Genomic DNA, 21222 nt, shown 5'->3' with positions numbered 1-21222 from the left:
TAGTTTTGAGGTTTATTTAATGTTCATCTCTTAGTCAAACGTATACTGTCACGTTAGTCATGCCCTGTTTAAAACCACGGTGAAAGCTCCTATAGATTTCAAGAAGGGAAGATTTGGGCTGTATTAGCAGTTTGTTAAATTATGATATTATTATTTCAGAAGCCAGTGATATTTTTGTATAAAGACAGTAATTTTCAGCAGAAGACTGATTCCTGCGGAGTCTCGCAACAAATATGTCTGCTCCTGCATTCCTGAGGTCAGCATTCTTAGTCTCCCAGAGAAGTACTGCTCTGGGACAGACACAGCAAGGTGTTTTGGCTTGTGTGATTTAGGAAACATTAACAGCCTGCTGGCAGTGAACGCAGCAGAGGAATAAACATCTCACATTGAACAGGGGAGTGAGTCTGTCGAAATCTTTATGCATACTTCTTGCTTTAATGGGCAATTTTCAGTGCTTAATAATAATTTTGCAGGCTTAAATTTGCAATGATTTTGCTTCAGATTCAACATCAGTTCAGAAAGCAGATTCTTCATCCTTCTACAGCTTCACAATACATGCCATGGTAAATAAACAAATTCAAAAAGTTGCATTTGTAAGTTGCACAAAGTAGGCCAAATTTTTCAAGGTAGAGATATATTCATATTTTGTGTAATTTCTCACTCAGCAACTTGGATTTAAGCTCTAACATGATTTGTGCCAGAACTGTTCCAGTCCCAAGGCATTGGCTCGCTTGAGTCCTGACTTCAAAATTCCCTGCCTCTGCTGGGCCAGGAGTGTCTCTGTCCATGCTATGAGCTTGTGTCAGTTCTTTATTCAATCAGCTTAAAGTCAGGCTATTTCAAGTATCCTCACTGGATCTCACAGGCCATTTGTGCTGCAGCCTTTCCCACTTTCAAGCATCCTACTTGTAAACATGCTTCCTCTTCCTTTATTTATCATCACTTATCTCTCCTCACATACTATAGCTTATCAAAATTGGTGAGGAATGAAGACTTCCAGCATCACTTTATATTGCATCATCCTCCTCGTGGTACATGGTTTCTTAGAGGAAAAGTCCTAGTCCTCCACATCAATCATTTGGCAAAAGGAGATAGGGTGTGGAATGAAAGACACATAAAGTCCCTAAACCTGTACTGATTTTTGTCTCAAAAGTATTGCCACACCTTGTCTTCCTAAGAAGGAAATACAAAGGGTAGGCTGGGAACTCTGCCAAGCACCAACCTTGTAGCAGTAAATATCTGGATGAAGATTAGGAGACTGAGAAAAAAAGTGACAAACACAGTTTTATACGGACCAGTTCACTTCTGTCTTTATTCAACACACGTCCAAGCTGGACCAAGGGAATAAACTGTCCCTCTAGCTATAGGAGACATGCTGGATGTGAGAGATGTGCTTAATAGTAATGAACATGCTTAATAAATGAATGAGCAAACATACATACACTTGGGTTCGTTGACACCTTAGTACTTACGGTTTTGGTTTTGTTTGTTTCTAAAATAGTTTGTCAAGTAAATGAGCAGCATATGGAAGTCAAAGGATAGAATCAACCCTGGCCCTCAAGAAACTGTAGTGAACTACTTGGTGATACAATCCCTCCAAACCAATGACAAGGGGTCATGAAGCACAGCTGGGAATCCAGGGTGGATGTTAAAAGGCATACCAGAACCAGCTACAGCCTTTCAGCAAACCTGCTCTTAGAATGAATCTTTCAGCCTCTGAAATTAGCTGTAATCAATTATATTTGTCTCTTCATTCCACTATTGCCATTGCAAAAAACACATTGTTGGTGAATACTCAGTTTGAAATTAAGAGTTATTTTGGAAAATTAAAAACCCACACCCTTTATTATGAACTAAATTTCTCTGACCTAACACATTCAGGAAGGCATCCCTATACCCAGGCATTCAGCCTAGTCATTAACTTGCTGGTCAAATGCCTTCTGTCCCAAATCCTACTGCTACATCCTACACGATTTAGAAGCTACCTTCTTCAGTACTAAAGCTCCACTTTGGGCTGTAGAAAAGAAGGGGATGGAAAGGAAAAAAGGACTCATGATAGAACCTCCACAGTTTGCCTTTCTAGAGCCAAAGTAAAGCACATTTGTACCTGACCCAGCCAACATGCCCTGGAGTTCCATTTGTGTACACAGGGAGCTTAAGTTGCCCCAGGGATACAGACTGACTCAGTTGAGTGCTGACAGTTTTCCCAGACTTCCCCACAATTCCTTCTGTGTCTCTGTATGGCTGAACAAAGTCTTCCATTATTTGCTGGGACAGAAAACAATTGCTCTTAGTTATTCCTGTAATGATTTACACACCTTCATTTTTAGTTGTCACACTCCCATAAACAGGCCACCAAAAATAATATGTAAGCGGTCTAAGATGCTGTTCCTGTTAGATGGGGTTGAACAAAAAGCAGAGCAGCATTTAAAGGCAATTCCTTTTATAAAAGGCAAATACAGAGACTCTACAAAAATAGCAAGTATCTGAATATTCTGAAATGTATTCTGAGATGCTCCATTGTATCAATGTGTTATGAACATGCATTATGGGCATGCCTAAACTTCAGGATCACAGACAAGCCATGTACTAAGATATACTGAAGTACCATATGGGGTTTTTTTGTGAAATGCTTCTAACAGCCACTTATAGTCTAGTACTCTATACTATAAAATCTTTAAGGATTAGAACACCTGGGATTCACTGTAAACAAATGGCAAAGAGAATTTCTTTAAAAACTGTAATACTATCCATAGAATCTGAAGAAAGTGATGCCTTTATAGATATTTGTGCTCACCTTTACAGTTGTATTTTTGTATTTTCTGTGTAACATGACACTCAAGGTACTTAGCAATAATAATTGGCTTTGCCTTGCTTTTTCTCAGAATAGTGCTTTAATTACTGATAAGTGTAGTCCTCTCCATCTAATTCTACTTCCTTAGGCCCTATTTGCTTTCTAAACTGTTGCCAGACACTGTGACAAAGGTTTCAAATTTCTGTCTCTTCTCACTCCAGGCTAATTCACATGATTAGTGAATTTAGGTATTGTATTTTTATCAATTTTACTTTGTTCTTATCAATTCTATTTTTTTCTCTACTGAATGGCACAACTTGCTTGATGCCCTACCTGCACTTTTCTTGTGCTTCCCTTGTGTTGATCAGCACATCCATGTTCACATCACCTATTTCTTCTCTTCCAGTTTTATGGGGCAAACTTTTCTTTTAGAGAGTAAGAGACTCAAAGATTTGATATGGAAAGAGGCTTCACTCAGTCACATAAAATCCTGTAGAGAGATTACAGACATTTAAGCTGAATCATTCTCAGCAGTACTAGGCAGTAGACAAGAAGAGCAATAAGAATGAGGTTGGAAAAAAAATAGTTTCTCGAAGCAGTCAACATAAAATCTATTCAGCCATTTTACATTTGCAAATCAGCAAAAAAATTCCTTTTATAAACACATGATTAAAGTTAATTCTGAAACATATAACTTTTAGAAGAATCAGGTCTGTGAACATAATCTCTCTCTCAATTATTGCTTTTTTTTCCCTTGTAAAGCTTTAGTAGGGACTGTCTAGCTATTTTGAAGAACAGACAGGATGAGAATAACACACATTTATCATTATCAAAAATAGTAAGAAATCATTTTTGAACAGTGCAAGTACTGAACAAGCAGGGGTAGGAAGCTGGAGTATGTCAGCAGAAGAGAAAATGTTTTGAAAGTCCCAAGAAAACTGTTTAGCATTTGATAAAATAAAATGTCACATAACAGGACAGAGAAATCTCATTTCCTAAAACCCATGTGTATAGATGACTGTCTCACAGCTCCAGACAGTCTAACAAATGTAGAACCAATGCAACCAAAAATCCATTTCAGACTTACATGCTCAAGCTCAGCTGTTCATTATGCTGCTAAATGTGGGCTGTTCTTTGAGGGCTGTAGATCTGCTTGAACCATTTCTCCCAACCAGTCCAGTTGTGAAGCTTGTTCCTTCATTTTTTCATCTGCTCCTGACAAATGGGAGAGAAGTTCTAAGTGAGTCTTCCCACTGTCAACCTGGTATGTGTAACCAAAACCCCAGAGCATTAACTCTGAACCCCAGACTACTGAACTTTTCCTCAGTGGTATTGACTGAGATTTGTCTACTGCCACTCCCTTACACAGTTGTGACTGTTTATCTTCCTGACCACACAGGCACCTCATTTTAGGAAAGCTGCACAAATCACAGCTCTCTGCAGTCTGAACTAGTTCAGCTGGAACTGAGGTCAGTGTGAGGTCCTGTTTAAAAAGCTTTCAGTCCTAGATCACTTACAAAATTACATAATTTCTCTCTGCACAAATTCCACAGCTCTTCCATGTTTCAAAACTGAAACTGTTCTGATGGTTTGATTGAATCAGGAAGATAAATGCACACACTAACAGAAAGTTGTATCCCATTAACTCCTTGGGATTTCAATGAAATTTAGGAGCTGGTGAGCAATGGTAGTGCTTTGTTAGAGTGCAGTAGTACAAAAGGCTCTATTAACAATAATAATACACTTTTACAGCATGTTTTATCCAACAGTCTCAGAGATCATTACAAACATTAATTGAGCCTAACTATAGCCTGTAATGAATTAGCATTATTATGCTAATTTTATGGATGGAAAGAGAAAAAGGCAGAGAGGTTAAATGATTCACTCAGGAACCCATAACCACGTGCTCAAGTGGGTTATCCCAACCAAGAATTGCTGACAGACAAATGCAAGTGAGATGTCAGATACAAACATTATAAAAGGCTTCCAAAACCATGCCATAATTGCTCTGAGGAAGTGCTCACCAGCAAGGAAATAGTGTTACTGTGGGCTTACAGCAGGTAATTTTCTTTCATTTCTTCTTTTATTTTGAAATTCTCTCTGGACCTTTGCAAGATCATTCATAAGCACCAAGAATTTCTTACTGGTTATGTTGGTTTACCCAGATACATACCTAAAAGTGGGAGGATATTTTAAATAATGGCCATGAGGCCTGAATCACTCATCTGTGTTACTCACATCAGTTATAACTTCCAAGAAGAGGACAACATGACTGCATCCACTTTTCTTTAAAACATCAAACTGGATATAGAAAAGAGGAAAAAACAGTTAAAATAATAAATAGTCTCTCCAAGAACCATTCCAATCTCCTTCAATATTTTCAGCTCTTAAAAAAAAAACAAACACCAAACAACAAACATTTAAAAGCTGGTTTGGACTCCTTTCCTTATTGAATATCCTGGAAAACACTTAATCTGGCACTCATTAAGCTTAGTCTGTTTTAATATAGCTCACAACAAGAGGTATAACAGGTGCATCTTTACCAAGCATCAGGGACTCTATTCCAGACAAAAATAATCCTTAGCCTTTCTTCCACCCTTTGTACCATTCATCACTTGCTCCTTACTTACACTGGCAGTTTGTTTCATGTGCCTGCTTGGTTTTACTACCCTTTAGACTGCTTTTTCAATCATTCCTAATATGTCCATGATGTTTGATAAATTTTGGAACTTCGTAAGTTTCTAGAATACCACAATCTTTATGCAAATGTATCTTTTTAGTCTCAAAACAAATACTTTTAATTAAGTCCTCATTATTAATGGCAGAAGAAAGCAAATGTTCTTTTATGAATATCCAACAACAAGTAACAAGAAATTAGTGAAATGTATTTTTCCTCTACAACATACAAAATAAATTCTCGATTATTACCATTTTCTCCTTCATTAATCTTCTTAAAGGTTTCTTACCTGCTGATGTTGAAGATGCCTTTTATTTGCTGGGCAGTTCTGGCTTTATCAGTTTCTATGAAAACTTTTCCTTCTTCCTCATTAAATAAAAGTTAAATTAGCATAACATAGGAGCTGGACACTACAGACATAAGCAAATCCAGACTAATTAACTGCAGTACAAGCTTATTCTCCATTTCCAGCTAACCACCATTTTCCCTGTTAGCAGTATGGTCAACAGTGAGAGCTTTCTCTTGGAGATTTCACTTAGTGTCTTAAGACTTTGCTCAGTTAACATCTTCTGAACACTGTTGGTTCAGGTATAGCAGTTAAGATATTACTTCCATGCTGGTTTTGACAGAAGAGGACATTTGGAAAGAACAATCAAAATGCTGGGCAGTAGAAAACTCCCAAAACCCCAATCAGTACTAAATGGGCTCATCATCAAACAACTGAGTGGGCAGAGCCAGGCGCAGAACACTTCAGTTTTGACCATCTCCTCGTTCACTATGAACTGAAAGTAAACCCTGTGACCAGCACCTTTGGGTCTACATAAATGTTTTTGCTGCTTTGTTTAATAAAGGCCTAAATAAGCACAGCTCCGTCTGCATTGCCAGCTGCAGGATGTAAGTGCAGCAGCACCTTCCTGCCTGAGCTAGTTTGGGCAGTGACAGAAAGGAAGACACGTCATCATCGCTCACTTCAGCCTAGGCCAGTCACAAGAATTCCCAAGATCCCAGATAGACCCCTAACCTTGGTGATCTTCCAGACTTCCACAAACACTTGAGGCTGAAGATGCGTCAGCCAGTCTTCTCAACACAAGTTGCTTGTTCCTTCCTCAGGTAACAGGGTCAATCCATTCTTTCAAGAATTAACTGCATTACTTTTCTTAGTCCTGGTTCACTGCCTTGCTGCACAAACACTTGTGCTGGCACAAGGAAGAAGGGTTGGAACATATACCTGTGGCTGGGGAGGTGGTGTGACTCCCTCTTTTGGGAGGTGGTGGAAGAACTAACACCACCTTCATTGTTCCTGCTACCTCTTAACACAGTCTTGTAATTAGTTTAAACTGGTAGGAGCCAGTCAGCGATGACACTGCTCCCAGTGCCAGGTCCTTGTCAGGGCCGGCTGCTCCCCAGGGACAGGGAGATATATCACAGGAAGCAGAGCAGATGGCTCACCAGACACCATCCTACTGTCCTAAAATAAGGGAGCAGGGCAGGCTAGGGACAGTAGCCAGGGCCAAACTAGGTCATCAAGCAAGCTCGTGGCAATGAGGCAGGTCCAAGGTCAGGCTGAGCAGTCAGTCTGCAGGTCAGGGTCAGACACAGGTGGGTCTGTGATGCCAGAGCAGGGCTGAGGTCAAGCAGGAAGCAGCCTGGCCTTGTGACCACTAGCCAGGACCATAGTGACAGGAGAGAGAAAAGATCAGGCTGCAAAGTCAGTCCACAGGTCTGAGGCCAGAACAGTCTACAATGACCCAGATCAACAGGCACAACCTACAGACAGGCACAGGTATGGCTGTGGCAGAAATAGGTACAGTTGAACTTAAATAGAGCCTGTGGGCCCATGGGCAGGGGTGTGGGGGAGGCAAATGAAGGCTTATTAGTGCCATTATGGCCTTGACAGTCCTACTCTTTCCCCTTCCTTGTGTCCTGTTCCTCCCACCCTCCTTAAGCCTTAGTGCTTGTGAGGCTGCATGAGGAGCCAGATCAGTGAAGTGCAAAAACTAACTGTCTTTTGGTAAGGTTATTTCTGGTTGTCATAGTGAGCTTATTCATCTCCCTACACTGCAGTATGAACACTAGAACTGGAGGTGTGGAGGCAGCTGGAACATGTGGCTCAGGGCTGAGAATCAATAGATGGTGGCAGATGTGGCAGTGTGGTCCAAATGGGGACTATGCCACTTGTGAAACTGTACTCAGTCTTCTGGAATTTCACACTGCAATCACCTCCTAATTTAAGAGCAGGTGTGTTATTGCAAGTGTCACTGCTCACAAACATCATTATGGAATTGATTCTGTTAGTTAATTTAATTTTTTATTTATATAGCTCTACTAGACGATCTACATGCAGCTGGACTAGATGGTTGTTATGGGTCCCTCCCAACTGAAGTATTCTATTCTACAGACACAGCTGTGGGTGTACTTGTATTTGTCTAAAAGTGCTAGAGAACACTCACTGTCTCTAAGAGCATAGTCTGGAGAAGAAACATTAAAATAAAGGAGAACCATTCCCAAGGAAGAAGAAAGGGAAAAGAAAACAATGTATTTTTTTTAAAATCAGAGCTTGTTTTTTCTTTCCACCCTCCGTGTAATAACCCAGCAAGGGAATGCAAATTAACATTCATGGGTTTTTTAAACAATAGCCTTTGTGTTCTGAACCACACTGACAAAGCAGAACAATCCAAGCAAAACATGATCACAAAATCTTTTGCCAGCAATGTGCTAGCCAGTTTTGTTGCAAACATCTAAAGCTGCAAGGGAATCTGTTTTGGAAAGTAATAAAGTAAGTGTAGCTTCTTTTTACTCAGCTGAAAATCTATTTAATTTTTTTCTCAAGCTGAATTTCAAACTGTTACATCACTGCAAATTCCATTAAGTCAGTATGGTCCTAGGCTCTAGGCCCAGGAAGCCAGGCTGAATGTATACCAGCAAGGGCAGAACTCGTTTAAAAATTAAGCAAAAATCACCCTGCTCCACTGTCAGAGACCTGACTACTCACTGTGCTTGCAAATACAGAGAACAGGATGTATCACCAACAACTATTGCCTTTTGGTTTGAAGACGCTGAGAGAGAATACTCGTGATATACATGGTGCCAGCTTGACTTCCAAGTGGAAACACCAAAAGTTAAAAATACATGTAAAAGCATGCTTTCTCCTGAGAAATCTAAAATTTGAAAAACTAATTCCATGATTGCAGTTATTGCTGGCAGATGTCTGCTCCTGTGGAAGAGAACTTACCTGCTGCTCTGTTAAACTGCTGTGTAGCCTCTATTTAGACCAAATCACTGTTTCCAATCCAAATGTGTAAAATCTCCCAACCTATCTTTACACGTGGGCAGAACCACACTGCCTAAGAGACCTTCCTGGAACTAGTGTTGAAAAGATTTGCAGGATGGTAGAACATTTGTAGTGAAGGTGTTGTGAATGAGTGGTCTCTTGGTATGTTGGCAATATAGTATAGCAAACTTGAGAGTTCACTGGCTCTGAGAGATTGTCCCACTCAGAGAAGAGGACAGAAAAATACTAGTGGGATGTCAGATACATCACAGTCCACTGTGGTCCAGGAGAGCTCAAAGTGTCTCACTTAGGACCATTGTTTATGGGATCTCAGGAGAGTTGCCTTTAGTCATAGTAATTTTCCATCCTGGTTGCAATTAGGGTCAGCAATTTTCTTTAAAAGTTTGATAACAAAAATGTTGTTCCACTCAAGTTGTTATTTTAGCAAGACAAGTTAAGTTTCCAAGGCTGTTCATTAAAAACCAGGAGCTTGTTAGCCAACGTAAGCTCCTGGAAGCAGTGTTTCTGGTAAGGTCAAGAGGACCTTAGTCCAGGTGCTGTTCATCAAGGCCGAGGCCTAACAAGCATTTCTGAGATCAGAGCGTGGCCCAAGGAGGGGGGGAGGATGCACTGCCACAGAAGGCAAGCTTGAAGATACGCTCCAAGGTGTGTCTGTCTACATCCTCTGAAATGATAACCATCAACAGCTGTCACCACTCTGAAATCCTCTGTGTAAAGCACAGAAGATATCCTCTGCATTAGCAGTGGAGAATATATGAATATCATAGCCAGCAGTAACAATCATAAGTCAGTGAAGGGAAAAGGATCACCACAAGGACAATTGGTTTCTACGTGTCTTTCTTCCACACAGCATGTGGTTCTCAGCCATCTCTAGGCTGTGGTTACTCACTGTGGGTAAGCAGGTTGGCTGCTGCTGCTGCTGCTGCTGTGTGAGGTTCTCTGCCGCTATAAAATGGATCAATGCAACTGGACAAGTGCATAGGAAGAGCAGGGACAAAACAGCATACTGTGCATTATGCATTTAAAGCATAAAACCACAATAAAGCAAAAGTAGCAATTTTAGAACTCTCATAAGGGATAAGGGGAAAAAGTCAGAAATTATTAACAGCCCTCATGAGTTCTTGCCTACTTGACAAGGATTCCACTGGCATTACCTCTTACTTTGAAAAAGTACCCCTTACTTTGAAAAAAGGATTCGATGATTCTGGAATGTTTAGCATCTTGTTAAATATAACATGCTGAGTATATTTGTTTGAAAAGGTCTGTGGTTGCCTTAGCTTGTGATCTCTAATCACCTTACTATGATTAAACTGCATAAAATCTGGTATTATCTAAACGTTTATCAACTGGAATTTAACTGCAAACTCTGCCTTTAAAAGATACCGACATTAGTATGGTTATAACAGCCACCATAAATCTGCATTAATGATCTACTCCCAGGGCTGTAACCCTAAAGAAGCCATAGAAAGAGAAAACTGAGAACTGTTTCCTGGTATACAGGACCTAAGACCCTTTGCCAGGGCAATAAGTGCTTGGGAACAAGACACTCAGAAGAGAGACCCCCTCAATCATTCACTTTTGTTACCAAAATTCTGTAGAGACAAGAGTTTCCACCAGTGTTCAGGTTTCAGTTTGCAGTTATTCTAAATCTGGGCCTGCATTTGTAGTGCAGTTAAGTGATACTCAGACCAATTCATGCTGTGTTACTCCAGCCTTCACACGACAGCACTTTTTTCCATCTGTCAGCTCGGACTTTCCCCACCTCCCTGCAGCAGGACTCTTCTCATCTTCTCTCTCCTCCCCTGCTTCAACACTGTGCATAGCAGCGTGAAATATGAAAAGCAGCAGGATTTCAATTTATTTATAGTGGGAAAAAAATTAGTAATTAAAAGCCACATATTTGTTGTTTTATTTTCTATTATTTGTCTGAATTAACGTTTAGCTTCCCTTGCTAATATGGATCCTATGGTATTACATAGTTTGTTCTCATATTTTTACATAGCATTCAGTGATGTTGAAATGTGTACCTCTCTAGAAGGCCTGTTCAGTAGGTGTGAATGTACTCTTCAGAGTTCCTGTGTTGTTTTTGACATCCTGTGACGTTTCCTTCACTGCACTCTGGGTTTAAACAAGCGCGATCCCGGCGCGGGCTCAAAGGCAGCCCAGCCCAGCCCAGCCCAAAACCCCGTGGTGGCCGCTCCAGGCACAGGCAGCACCAGCCTCCCAGTCTGGCTCAGCTTGCACACAAACCTCAGGCCATTTCTTTTTGCCAAGTCATTACCGGGATACCATTCTCTCCTTATGCTATACTGCGAGGCAGGAAACTTCTTTCCCCCTCTCATACCTAACATTCAGGGCTCATTCCAGCTGGGAAAGTGGAACTCGTTATCAGCTGGCTTTAGTTTTCAGTCCCTGGGCTGTACTTATGACAGTATTAAGCTAAAAGAAAGGCCAAGGTGAAAACAGCTAATCTGCTGCCTGATCACGGAAGAGACTGGCAAGTGGTTGGGCTCATACTTCCTCATTTTTTTTGTACTTTAGGTTACAGTGGAGGATCTCATTGGCTCATCTAAACTCACTGCTAAACAAGCAGTCTTTTTCTCCTCCTTTTTCATCTGCTTGTTGGATCTGCAAAAGTAAGACCTTATACACAAGGCCACTACTTTCAAATTTAAATGTCACAAGTTAAGCATGTCAATATGTAGTGAATGATACAGTAATGCAGCAGTTACTGAAACTTTATCCTGAAGTACAGTGCAACTTTTTTTCCCCTCATCATAGTATCACGGGACAGGATTTGGGATCCTATTACTAGGAAGAGTATTAGCATTTATTTGAAAATGATTTTTAGCTTCAGAGATATATATCAAAGCATCAGGATATGCTTTACCCTGAAAGGTTAAAAGGCAAGTGAACACCAGATTCACTTCCCTTTAGTTCTATAATAATTTAAATACTGACAGTTCATTCATTTTATGAATGGGTCTCTCAGGGTTGACAATGCTGGAAAAATTTTCAACAAAAAATTAGTCTAGTTCTTCAGATTTCTGTGTCTAGGTAGCTTCTCTAAATATAAAACCTCAAAGATTTAATTAGCTTTACTTCACTCCAGAAGGCATCCTCTAGACTTTCCAGGGCATACAGTGAATGTGGGGAAGCAAGAGGTAAAAAGATATTCATGTCCTTCCCTCAAGTACAGTTTTAGAGGTCTTAAAAGAACAATGTATCAGCATGGTTAGGTCAAGAACTCATTGCTTTAAATAAATAAACAAAAAGATTTTGTGTTCCTACTTTTTGACATATTTCAGAATTCAACAGTAAAAGGGAAAAAAATCACAAAAAAATGGTAGCTCGCTAAAATCTTAATAAAACTTAATTGTTCTAAATGTAACGAGTAAAGACAAAATAGTGTGCATATTTTCAGATATTAAAAACAGTTCTGAAACTTGGTTCTGCAAGTTGATTTTGCATTTGGAAAGGCTGTAATTGGAACTTACTCTACTGCTGTTATTTTCCTATCTAACAGTGGTTACCTTCAGATGGATTCCATCATATTCTCTATAATCATCATTTTTACTACAGCCCAGTGAAAGTAGGTTTTCATTTCTTTTAAAATAAATCCTGGTTTAGATCTCCTTTGGCAAACCTGCAGCATTCCCAGATGGCAGCTCATACTCCTCCTGCTGCTAGATCTTGTTTCATAGTAAGCTTCATAGTAGTAGGGTTATAATAATAAGGATATGAAAATTGTTAAAGGAGTCAACCAGTACAACTTCCTTTAAGTTCCAGCCAGTGCCATAAAAACACTTTGTGCAGGATATCCAAGTCTTTCTTTCTTCTTTATTTTACAGTGCTGACGATCATAATTTTTAGAAGGTGGAAGAGTTAGAGTTTTAGATACAGGATCAGTCACTCAATAAACTAAATAGCTGCCGTGTCAATAGAGTTGCCATGTGGTAAGTGCCTGTTGAATAACTTGGTTTGCAGCTCTTTGTTTCTCTGACCATCAACCGTAGGTTTAAAATATAGTGCAAATAATAAAATAAGAAAAACTGTAAAACAGTGTTTTCAGGGTGTCTTCCAACAGCTGTTATCAGAAGTAGCAGAAGATGCAAATTCATTTGCAGTCCATGAATAATAATAGTTTTTCTGACCTTTTTGTTTGACTTATTTAAATGGCCATCATGTTTTTCTTCTCTGCAGAAGAGGCAGTAGTTAATTACAGTGATGGTTATAAGAACTACAATTAACACAATTCCAGCTGTTCTGACAAAAGTAGCTCCAGGCAAGGTTGGCTATGAGGTTCTGTTTTAAATACCACTTGCTCCTTGTACTCCAAAGATTATCCAGATTACAAATTGTCGAGTTCTCACATCACGTACTTGTACTGTATAACAGACAGCACCAGGGTCACAGAAGAGAAAACAGAGGGGGTGATGGCACAGGAGGGAAATAAACTTGTAATGCAATCACCCTAATGGCTAAAATATATCAACCTCCAAACCCACAACTCTAGAATCTTGCACAAGTACTACATTTATTAGAAAAATAAGGTACATTGCTGATAGTATGTATCTGGCACTTAGTATGACATAATCTGCTCTATATGTCAAATATATAAACAGATGTCAGTTCTGAGGAGTATTTAAGATAAAATTTTAGTCAGCAGGATATGATTTTCATTTAAACATAAATTTACTTTGCCAATGGTCACTAGCAACTTTAAAAAAACCCCACATATAAAAAATATGTAAGTATAAATGTTATGTGCACAGAGTCTTTGAAACTGTTCTGTTGTAAGCATCAGTTCTCCACAGAAGTTTAGCTGTCTCAGAGCCTTGTATTTCTGCTATTTCAGTGTCTCCCCAACCTCTAATATTCTGTTAACTGTATATAAATGGATAATCTTTTAAATGCAGTCTTAAATGCTGGGTTTCCTTGAGGTAACTTGCAATTTATTCTGTATATGATATTCAGACATCTTTAATAGATGCTCCCTGCATTTAACCAAAGTATACACTACTGAGAAGACTGAATTTAATAAATTGAGAACCAAGACAAGCACTCAAAGCCAGGTATTTCAGAGGCAACAAAAATTCTGCAAATGAACTAAGGAGTCTCAGCTTTGTCTGTGTGACCATCAGTTAAGAAAGTACGTATGTACACAGATACCACAGTTTAAGCACTTCCAAAGCAGTTGGGTAGTTTCAGAGCATAAGTCCTGTTTTTGGAAGTCACACAACAACTTTGAGGGGAGCTTTCACTTTGCCCATGGCTACTGTCACTCAGCTGTCAGCCATAGGCTCACTACTGACAAGCAGGTTTCCAGGCTGCTTCTGAAAGTGCAGCTGTAAAATTAAGCACTTTATTAGAAATTGTTAGCCATAGAATTAATGTATTGCAGACTAAGCATTTTAAAAGGAGAGTGTTAGCCACAGAACTCATGTATTTTAGTAAGGTTGGAAGTTCTCAAGGGCAAGTTTATAATTTCTTGTAAAGATTTGTTACAGGCAAGAATTTCGATAAAACAGAGACGGATGGTTGCACCTGTGGAGAGGCTGATAAAAGTGAGAAAGAAGATGAAACAGCCCCGACAAGACTGGGTTTAGGCCTTGAACCAGGTCCAGAAGGCAGGAAACCGCGCCAGTACCAAGGAGTCAAGAAAAACACAAGCGATTTGAGGGGGGCATACTGTGAGGGAGAATGGGGTGGGACAGATGAGGTAATCTTTGAATCTTTAGTTAGAAAGTTGTATAAATTTATGAAACCCATGTGATTCAGGGTGCATCCTTTGGGATTTTTTCCAAAGCACCTGGCGCCGCAGTAAACGTGTGTGCTTTTTGGCTTTCTGTACTCAAAATGAGTCTAGAGAGTTCCTGCTCTGACTTTTCAGCATCAAGAGCACAATGGCCTCATTCCTATTACAACTAAGACCAGCCTGTGCTTGGTTGTTAGTGAACAATAAGCCATAACATAGGCCCTGCATAGAGTTTCTGACTTGACAAAGCTGCATGGCAAGATTTGACATAATTCACCTGCAGTTATCTTCTTCAAGAATACTTCTGAACACAGATAGACACGTATGGGGCAGAGTCAGCATCTCCTTCCTGACTCTGCAAGCTCACAAAAGTGACACACAGTCTCCATAGATACACGTGGCCTGTGGGCACTTGGAGAAGAGATAAGCATTTAAAACAATGACACATGCTGCAAAAAGCCTGGGGGAAAACACAGAGCACGGGAAGTTTATTTTGATGATTGTATCAGGTGAGACATTGCATATGTACTAGCTTTTCACAAAGAAGAGAAACATTGACGTTCTTCTTTTATTTAAGCAAAAGGGAAGGCAGTGGCCAGTGACTACAGCTTCCCTCCCAGGGGGCTGACTCACCACTTCCTGTCACCCTGTTAAAACTAAGGCATCACTTCAGTTACAGCTCCAGAGCTTCAAACTACTCCACACAGCCCAGCTTCTGTTTTTACTGGAGCTCTGTGCAGTCACACAGCTTCAGTTCAGCACTGTCAATACTGGTGGCTGGAGCTATTTTTAAAAGGCTCTGCATTGTCACAAATCAGCCTCCTGGTCTAATCTGTTTAGAAAATGGTGCATTTAGTTCCTTCATCCATATATATATGTATAAATGTATATATATGCAGCAGGCACTCAACCTTCCATTTGTTGTGTAGAATGATGAACTCATTGAAGGTATGCACTAAATAAGCAGAAAACTGCTATTGTTTTTGTTAGATTACTCAGAATACACATGGTAGAATTAAACTACTGACCCCTGTGGTTGTCAGGGGCCCTAGAAAGTCAACTTCATATGTGCATAAATAAGGAATGCTTTGCTTAGTCATTCGTCTGTCAGTTGGTCATTTCCTATGTACGGGCAAAAGAAAACAGTGGTTAAAGGGTCTTCTCTGCAGTTTAGATCTCTATGCTGATTTACGTTAGTCTGCAGGCATGGGGCCTGTTTGCACAAGTCTTTACCCTCAACACACAGAAATCTTCATCTTGCAGATTTTCCAATATTACAAAAGCTTAAAGAATGATAACACTGAATTTGATAAGAAATGAAACCTATTTGTGCATCAGCAATGTTTATACATGAAGTTAAAGCTTCTGTTTAAAAGCACCACAGATTTAATTTGACTTTTTAATTAGACTATCTACAAAAGTAAAACTCTTTCATTTTGGGACTTAAGCAAAATAATAAACCCATTATATATGTTAGTTGTATTATTTCAGGCACTACCAATGGGCATTACACTGATAAATAAATTAATAAAGATTTAAAGGAAATTAAAATCAGATTACCACTCTACCCTGTCTTATCCTTTCTTCTATAATTGCTACATTCATTGACTTTCAAGACTCCATACTAATTTTGACTAAGCATATTTGGAAATATTTAATAATCTGAAAGTGATGTTTAGTCACTGCAGAAACAAAAAGATTTAGAATACTTATATATTTAGCATCTGAAGTGGTCTGGTAATGCAAACCAAAAGGAATACACACCCAGCAGAAGCAAACTCCACCCTCTCAAGAGGGGCAGTCCAGTCTGACATTCAGGACCCCTTATGCTCTTGCTGCTCAGCCTGTATGGTGAAGTGTCCATATCTCAGGAGCCTGAGGTGGTTCTTCCTGCAGCCAGGAATGCTGCAGCCAGGAATGCTGCTGTGTGACATGAGAAGGAGCTCCCCTTTCCACAGTGGGGGCAGTTGTGCCAGCAGTGACTCTGCACTGTCTGCTGACAGTACCCAGGGGGGTTCACCTACCTAAAAAGAGGCAGCTATGGAGTGTCACACATTTCAACCACTTTGTGCCCCAGAAATATGCATCTCCTTATTCTGACAGCCCCATTGTATCCGACAGGCCCCATATGGATGTCTTGGGCAACTCAGGGTGGTTTTTTTTTAAAGACACTGAAGCCTCTATTTAGGAAACCGAAGTTCATCCCAAATAGCACTGTATGAGCAGCTCTGATTCTGGCCTGATTCTGATTGTAATCCTGGTACGGGAGAGCCTTCAAACAAGGAAAAATGTGGATTACAATGTAAGATCCAGGAAGGCATCACTTGCTAACAGGTCAGACTGATGTTCAGATAAGGAACTTCAAAACTGTCTGGAATGTCACAAAGCTGACTGCATCTAATCATATTGCACATTTGCAATATGCCTGTTGACTGTTCTGCCATGTATGAGATACAGTACCAACACACCAGCAGGAACAACATCTTGTGGCAAGACAGGACTAATACAACCACTACATTGTTTAAAAACAATTTTCTCTCTACAGTGCAAAAGTGCCTTATTTACTTAAATCTTGATGACATATTTCCTCCCAGAACTATTATATATGTACCCCAAATGTTCTGTTAGTTATGATCTAAACTCTTGATACCTAGGGGTTTTTTTGTTTCCTCTTGCCTGGGACCACTATGATCCTTCTCATATCTCACAACAAAGGAAACCAAGCTGCCTAGAAGGATACCATCTGATTTCTTTACTGTGCCTAGATGCAAAAAACTACCACAGACCAAAGTACATGATGCCAGAAAATGATGTATAATTTTAGCTAAAATAATGGACTCTCTTCCACTGAAGCCAAAGGGTACTGCTGGTTTCAATGGGACAGGACTGGCTTGAGATGGAAGTGTGGGAATTGATGCTGAATGCTTTCCAGTTTGTGTTGCAGTTTTATTCAGACTCATGAGAAAGAATGTTGTTAGCTATAGATAAAATGTTTAGAAGATGGGACACATTCAAAAGTGTTTTGGTTTTGTACCAATGATCTATTCCAAAATTTAAGAAATATCATTTGAAGAAGGTTCACAATACAAATGGAGTATAGGAATATGGTGAACTTAAATTATGAGAATGATGAACTAAATATAATTCAGAAGTAGGAAAATTTTATAAGTTTGAACTTACTGAGGCAATAAAGACATATATGACTCAAATCTTAGGGAGGAGACTGCCTGAAGTCTCTTATTAAGAGTAATCTTCAAATATATCTTGCAGAGTTTAAGTATAAAAGCATATTTCTCAGAAATAGTTTTTTTTACTACTGAGATAAATAATCTGTGGTATTCCCATTCTTTTGATGTTTAGCCTACTGGGTATAGTTTCATTCTTTGAGTGTAACATAAACTGTAGTCTTAAATTCATCTCTTTATTGATAGGAATTTTATGTGGGGAATAACCAGACTTCTAGTTGGAAAACATGAATTTAAAAGAAAGATAGCCATTTCAACAGTACACTAATGCCTACCAACACCTGATAATTAAAGGATAGTAATTTGACTGTATATTCAAAAAAGGTTAACCCACCTTGTATTTTTTCTCTGTTGAAACTGGAGTAGTTCATGCATCTGTTTCCTTCTCCGTGTTGTTAAAATACTGCTCCTTGTAAAAGAAGAAGCAAAAGAAGCAAGAGAAATTAAAGAGAAGCTAAAATAAAGAAGTCACTTTAAAACCAAAATGTCTAGGATGTCATTACTTATTTAGAATGTGAGTCCTTCTTGAGGCATTTACAATTTTTTTATGCCACCACAGACTCAAGAAAGTAATAAGAGATACAAATATTTAATAAATACAATAACCTCACAGCTATCATAGATTTAATGTGGCCTAAAATTTTAGAGAAACAAAGTAACAAAACTTGGATCCTCTTACTTATAATGCAAATCTCCTAATTAATTAGTTGTGTTAAGGAGAATACCTGCTAATAGCCTAAGACATATTGTATACAATTTAGCTGCTCTGATTCACAGCAAAGGGAACATATACCATCACTGTCTTTTTTTTTGTTGTTGTTATTTGGGGAGGACATTTGATCACTCTGTCAATATTCCTTGAGTTCCCAATGTTTTCTAGCATTCCTCTCTGAAAACCTCACAAAAATCTTTCTTCCACCCAGGTAGAATAGGAAAAAAAAAGAGCTTTTGATATGTTTCTTATGCCACGAATTATATAAACTATTTAATTGCATGTAGTTCACCTCACCTGTCCCTTCAGCCAACTTAAACAGCTCAAAGACAAGACTTCAAAGCTGTTTCAAAATTTTCTAAGAAATGTCTAAAAATATTTTAGAAATAACTCCTCCTTAATAATGGAATATTAAAAGTAATATGAGAAGGAATAGGAAATAGAATAGCCCATGGGAGATAGATTAACTGATTCTTACAAGGTCTATACTCAGTAAGGTAAGTATAGCTAAGCAAGATGAAAGGTGTGATTGAGCTCTACATCATTCTCACTGCTTATTTCTCAATTCTGCAGCTAAGACTGAATCACTGCTGTTTTTATGTAGTCCTATGGCCTTCCATTTGTCCAGGGAGGTTCAAGAGAGCATCTCCTAAATGCTGTAGAAATAAATACATATAAATAACAATTCAACTGAAAAACTAACTCACCTTTAATGAAAAATCCTTCCTGGGTCTCTCTTCATATCTTTTGAGAATCTCAAATGTACTTAGTGCATTTTAACTGTGGAAGAAAAACATAAGTGGCTTGGAAAATGTGGGTGACACAACCAGAAAACCTCCATATTTTCATCAAAATTTTGGTCCCAAGCCTTAGAATGACAATAGTCTTTTCCCCAAAGTAGATGTTTATGAAAATCCTAAATAATTAGCTGCAGCATGCCTTGCTGTGTTCAGGTTCACTACCAGCTGCAGGCTGGTATGTCATGTAGCAAACAGCAGCAAGCAGGGATGTGTGCACCAGGAATGACGAGAGCACTGGGTAAAACGTGTCTACCATCTTCTCTGACTTGCCCTCGAAAGTTCCTCCTTTGCTGTAACCAGCACAGATCTGCAGGCAGAATTTCCTTTGGCTGGTTCTTCATGCTGAGTGCACTGTGGGGCTGCCTCCATGCACAGGACCTGCTGAACCTGACCCATATGACTACAATGCACTGCATTTTGTTGATACTTCCCAGACAGGTCTTGTGACTTGAAAGGGGCTGCAACATGCTTTCAGCAAGACAACAGTGGGTTTGCCAGCTTTGGGCTTTTTTTTTTTTTGATATATAATTGTATGGAATAGGGGTAATAACATACTGTGGTTGATGGAACAAACAGAACATGTCTGAGAAGCCATATTATTGCTATCTCTGAGAAAAAAACCCACTAGGCAATATGCTGCTTATTGCCAGCAGAGCGGATGGAGGCTCTGGATCTGTCAGGTTATTGTCCAGCTGAAGACTCTCAGGGTACCAGCACTTCAAGCTGGGCTCTCGGGGTGGCAAAGACTGCAAAATTGGCGTGGAGAATTGCAGGAACACACAGCCATCTTCCAGCTAACACCCTACAAACATCAGCTTCCAAATGGTACATTAGCAACGAGAGCAACAACATGCAGGTTATGTGGGTACGTGCTGACGCAGTGAGTGGGTCTTTTCAGAGCCCAGCACATTTGGGGTGTGCTGTAATTGGGGTTTGGTAGGTGTGCAGCAAAATCAGGAAGTGCAATTTGCACCTCCTTGTGCCAGAAACCAAATGAGTCAGATCCTTAAAGCCTCAATTTTAGCTTTGCTTCTGCCTCCTCATTGTTCTGACTAATACAATGATTTCAAACCCAGCTAAGTATGTTAAAAGCCAGCTGCATGGTCTCTAGGTTAGAGCACAGCCCGGCTCATGCTGGCGTCAGAGCTAAAAGACTCCCACAGATTTCAGGGGAGCAGCTGCAGGCCACTCCAGCTAACTGTAGGCAAAATTATTAACTGCACTAAGAAAGACATAAATCAAAATACATTTAACAATACAACACACTGCACTGCTATCAAACCATCAGAAGTCATTAGCATCTCAATCTTTAGGTGTCAAATTGAAACATCTTAAAGAGGCCAGAAGTTCAGAAGGAACAAAGCAGATGAACGTAAGACTTCTAAAATATTTAAAAACTAGTAACTCATCACACCTCTCTAGAGACTTAAAGTAGGCAGCAAGTTTAAATGCAAATCTGTAAATACATGGAAAAAAATCCAGAAAAATTCTCTGTATGGTTTGGGCCCCAGATGTGCAATTGCAGGATCAGTGTCATATGTGTTCACTTGGTATGGACTTGGTCCTGAGTTGTGGGCAATAATGAAACTTGTGTCTTTCATGAGACTCTCTATATATCTATTGGCAATTTTCATAGTGTACAAATTTACATAATCCAGGCTTCTCTCCAATTTATTTAATTATTTACTATAACTAAAGTATTTCAAACCCCATTTTTATCAACATGTAGGAGGTTTTTTTCTTCTGTTTGTAAATGAACATTAATAAATGGCAAATAACACTGAGGGTGAAATTAGTTAAAATAATGTAACATTTGAAAGAGGTAGTAACAGTTTTCTTTCGCTGTGCTCTCCCACTGAAACGATGACTTGGCAATGAGTTGATAACTGTTCTTCTTTCTGACCTTCTGTAACCCAAAACCTCAGTCTGACAAATGATATTGTG

General features: G+C 39.3%; 1 long non-coding RNA gene across 2 annotated transcripts; it reads right to left on the bottom strand.

The window, feature by feature from the left end:
* Positions 1-3133: 3133 nt before the first annotated feature.
* On the bottom strand, positions 3134-19726 carry LOC108500921. Of its 2 annotated transcripts, XR_001876059.1 has the most exons (5): positions 19186-19726; positions 18101-18175; positions 5033-5095; positions 3882-4009; positions 3134-3284 (listed from the first exon to the last, which is right to left on the bottom strand). It is a non-coding gene; the product is annotated as an uncharacterized LOC108500921 (long non-coding RNA). The 2 variants fall into 2 exon arrangements; XR_001876060.1 differs by lacking the exons at positions 3134-3284; positions 3882-4009; positions 5033-5095 and adding an exon at positions 11037-13150.
* Positions 19727-21222: the final 1496 nt, after the last annotated feature.

This window comes from Lepidothrix coronata, unplaced genomic scaffold (assembly GCF_001604755.1).
Source record: "Lepidothrix coronata isolate B3197 unplaced genomic scaffold, Lepidothrix_coronata-1.0 Scaffold97, whole genome shotgun sequence".
In the NCBI taxonomy this organism is placed as follows: domain Eukaryota; kingdom Metazoa; phylum Chordata; class Aves; order Passeriformes; family Pipridae; genus Lepidothrix; species Lepidothrix coronata.
The sequence above is the reverse complement of the archived record's forward strand: the minus strand, read 5'-3'. Positions and strand labels throughout refer to the sequence as shown.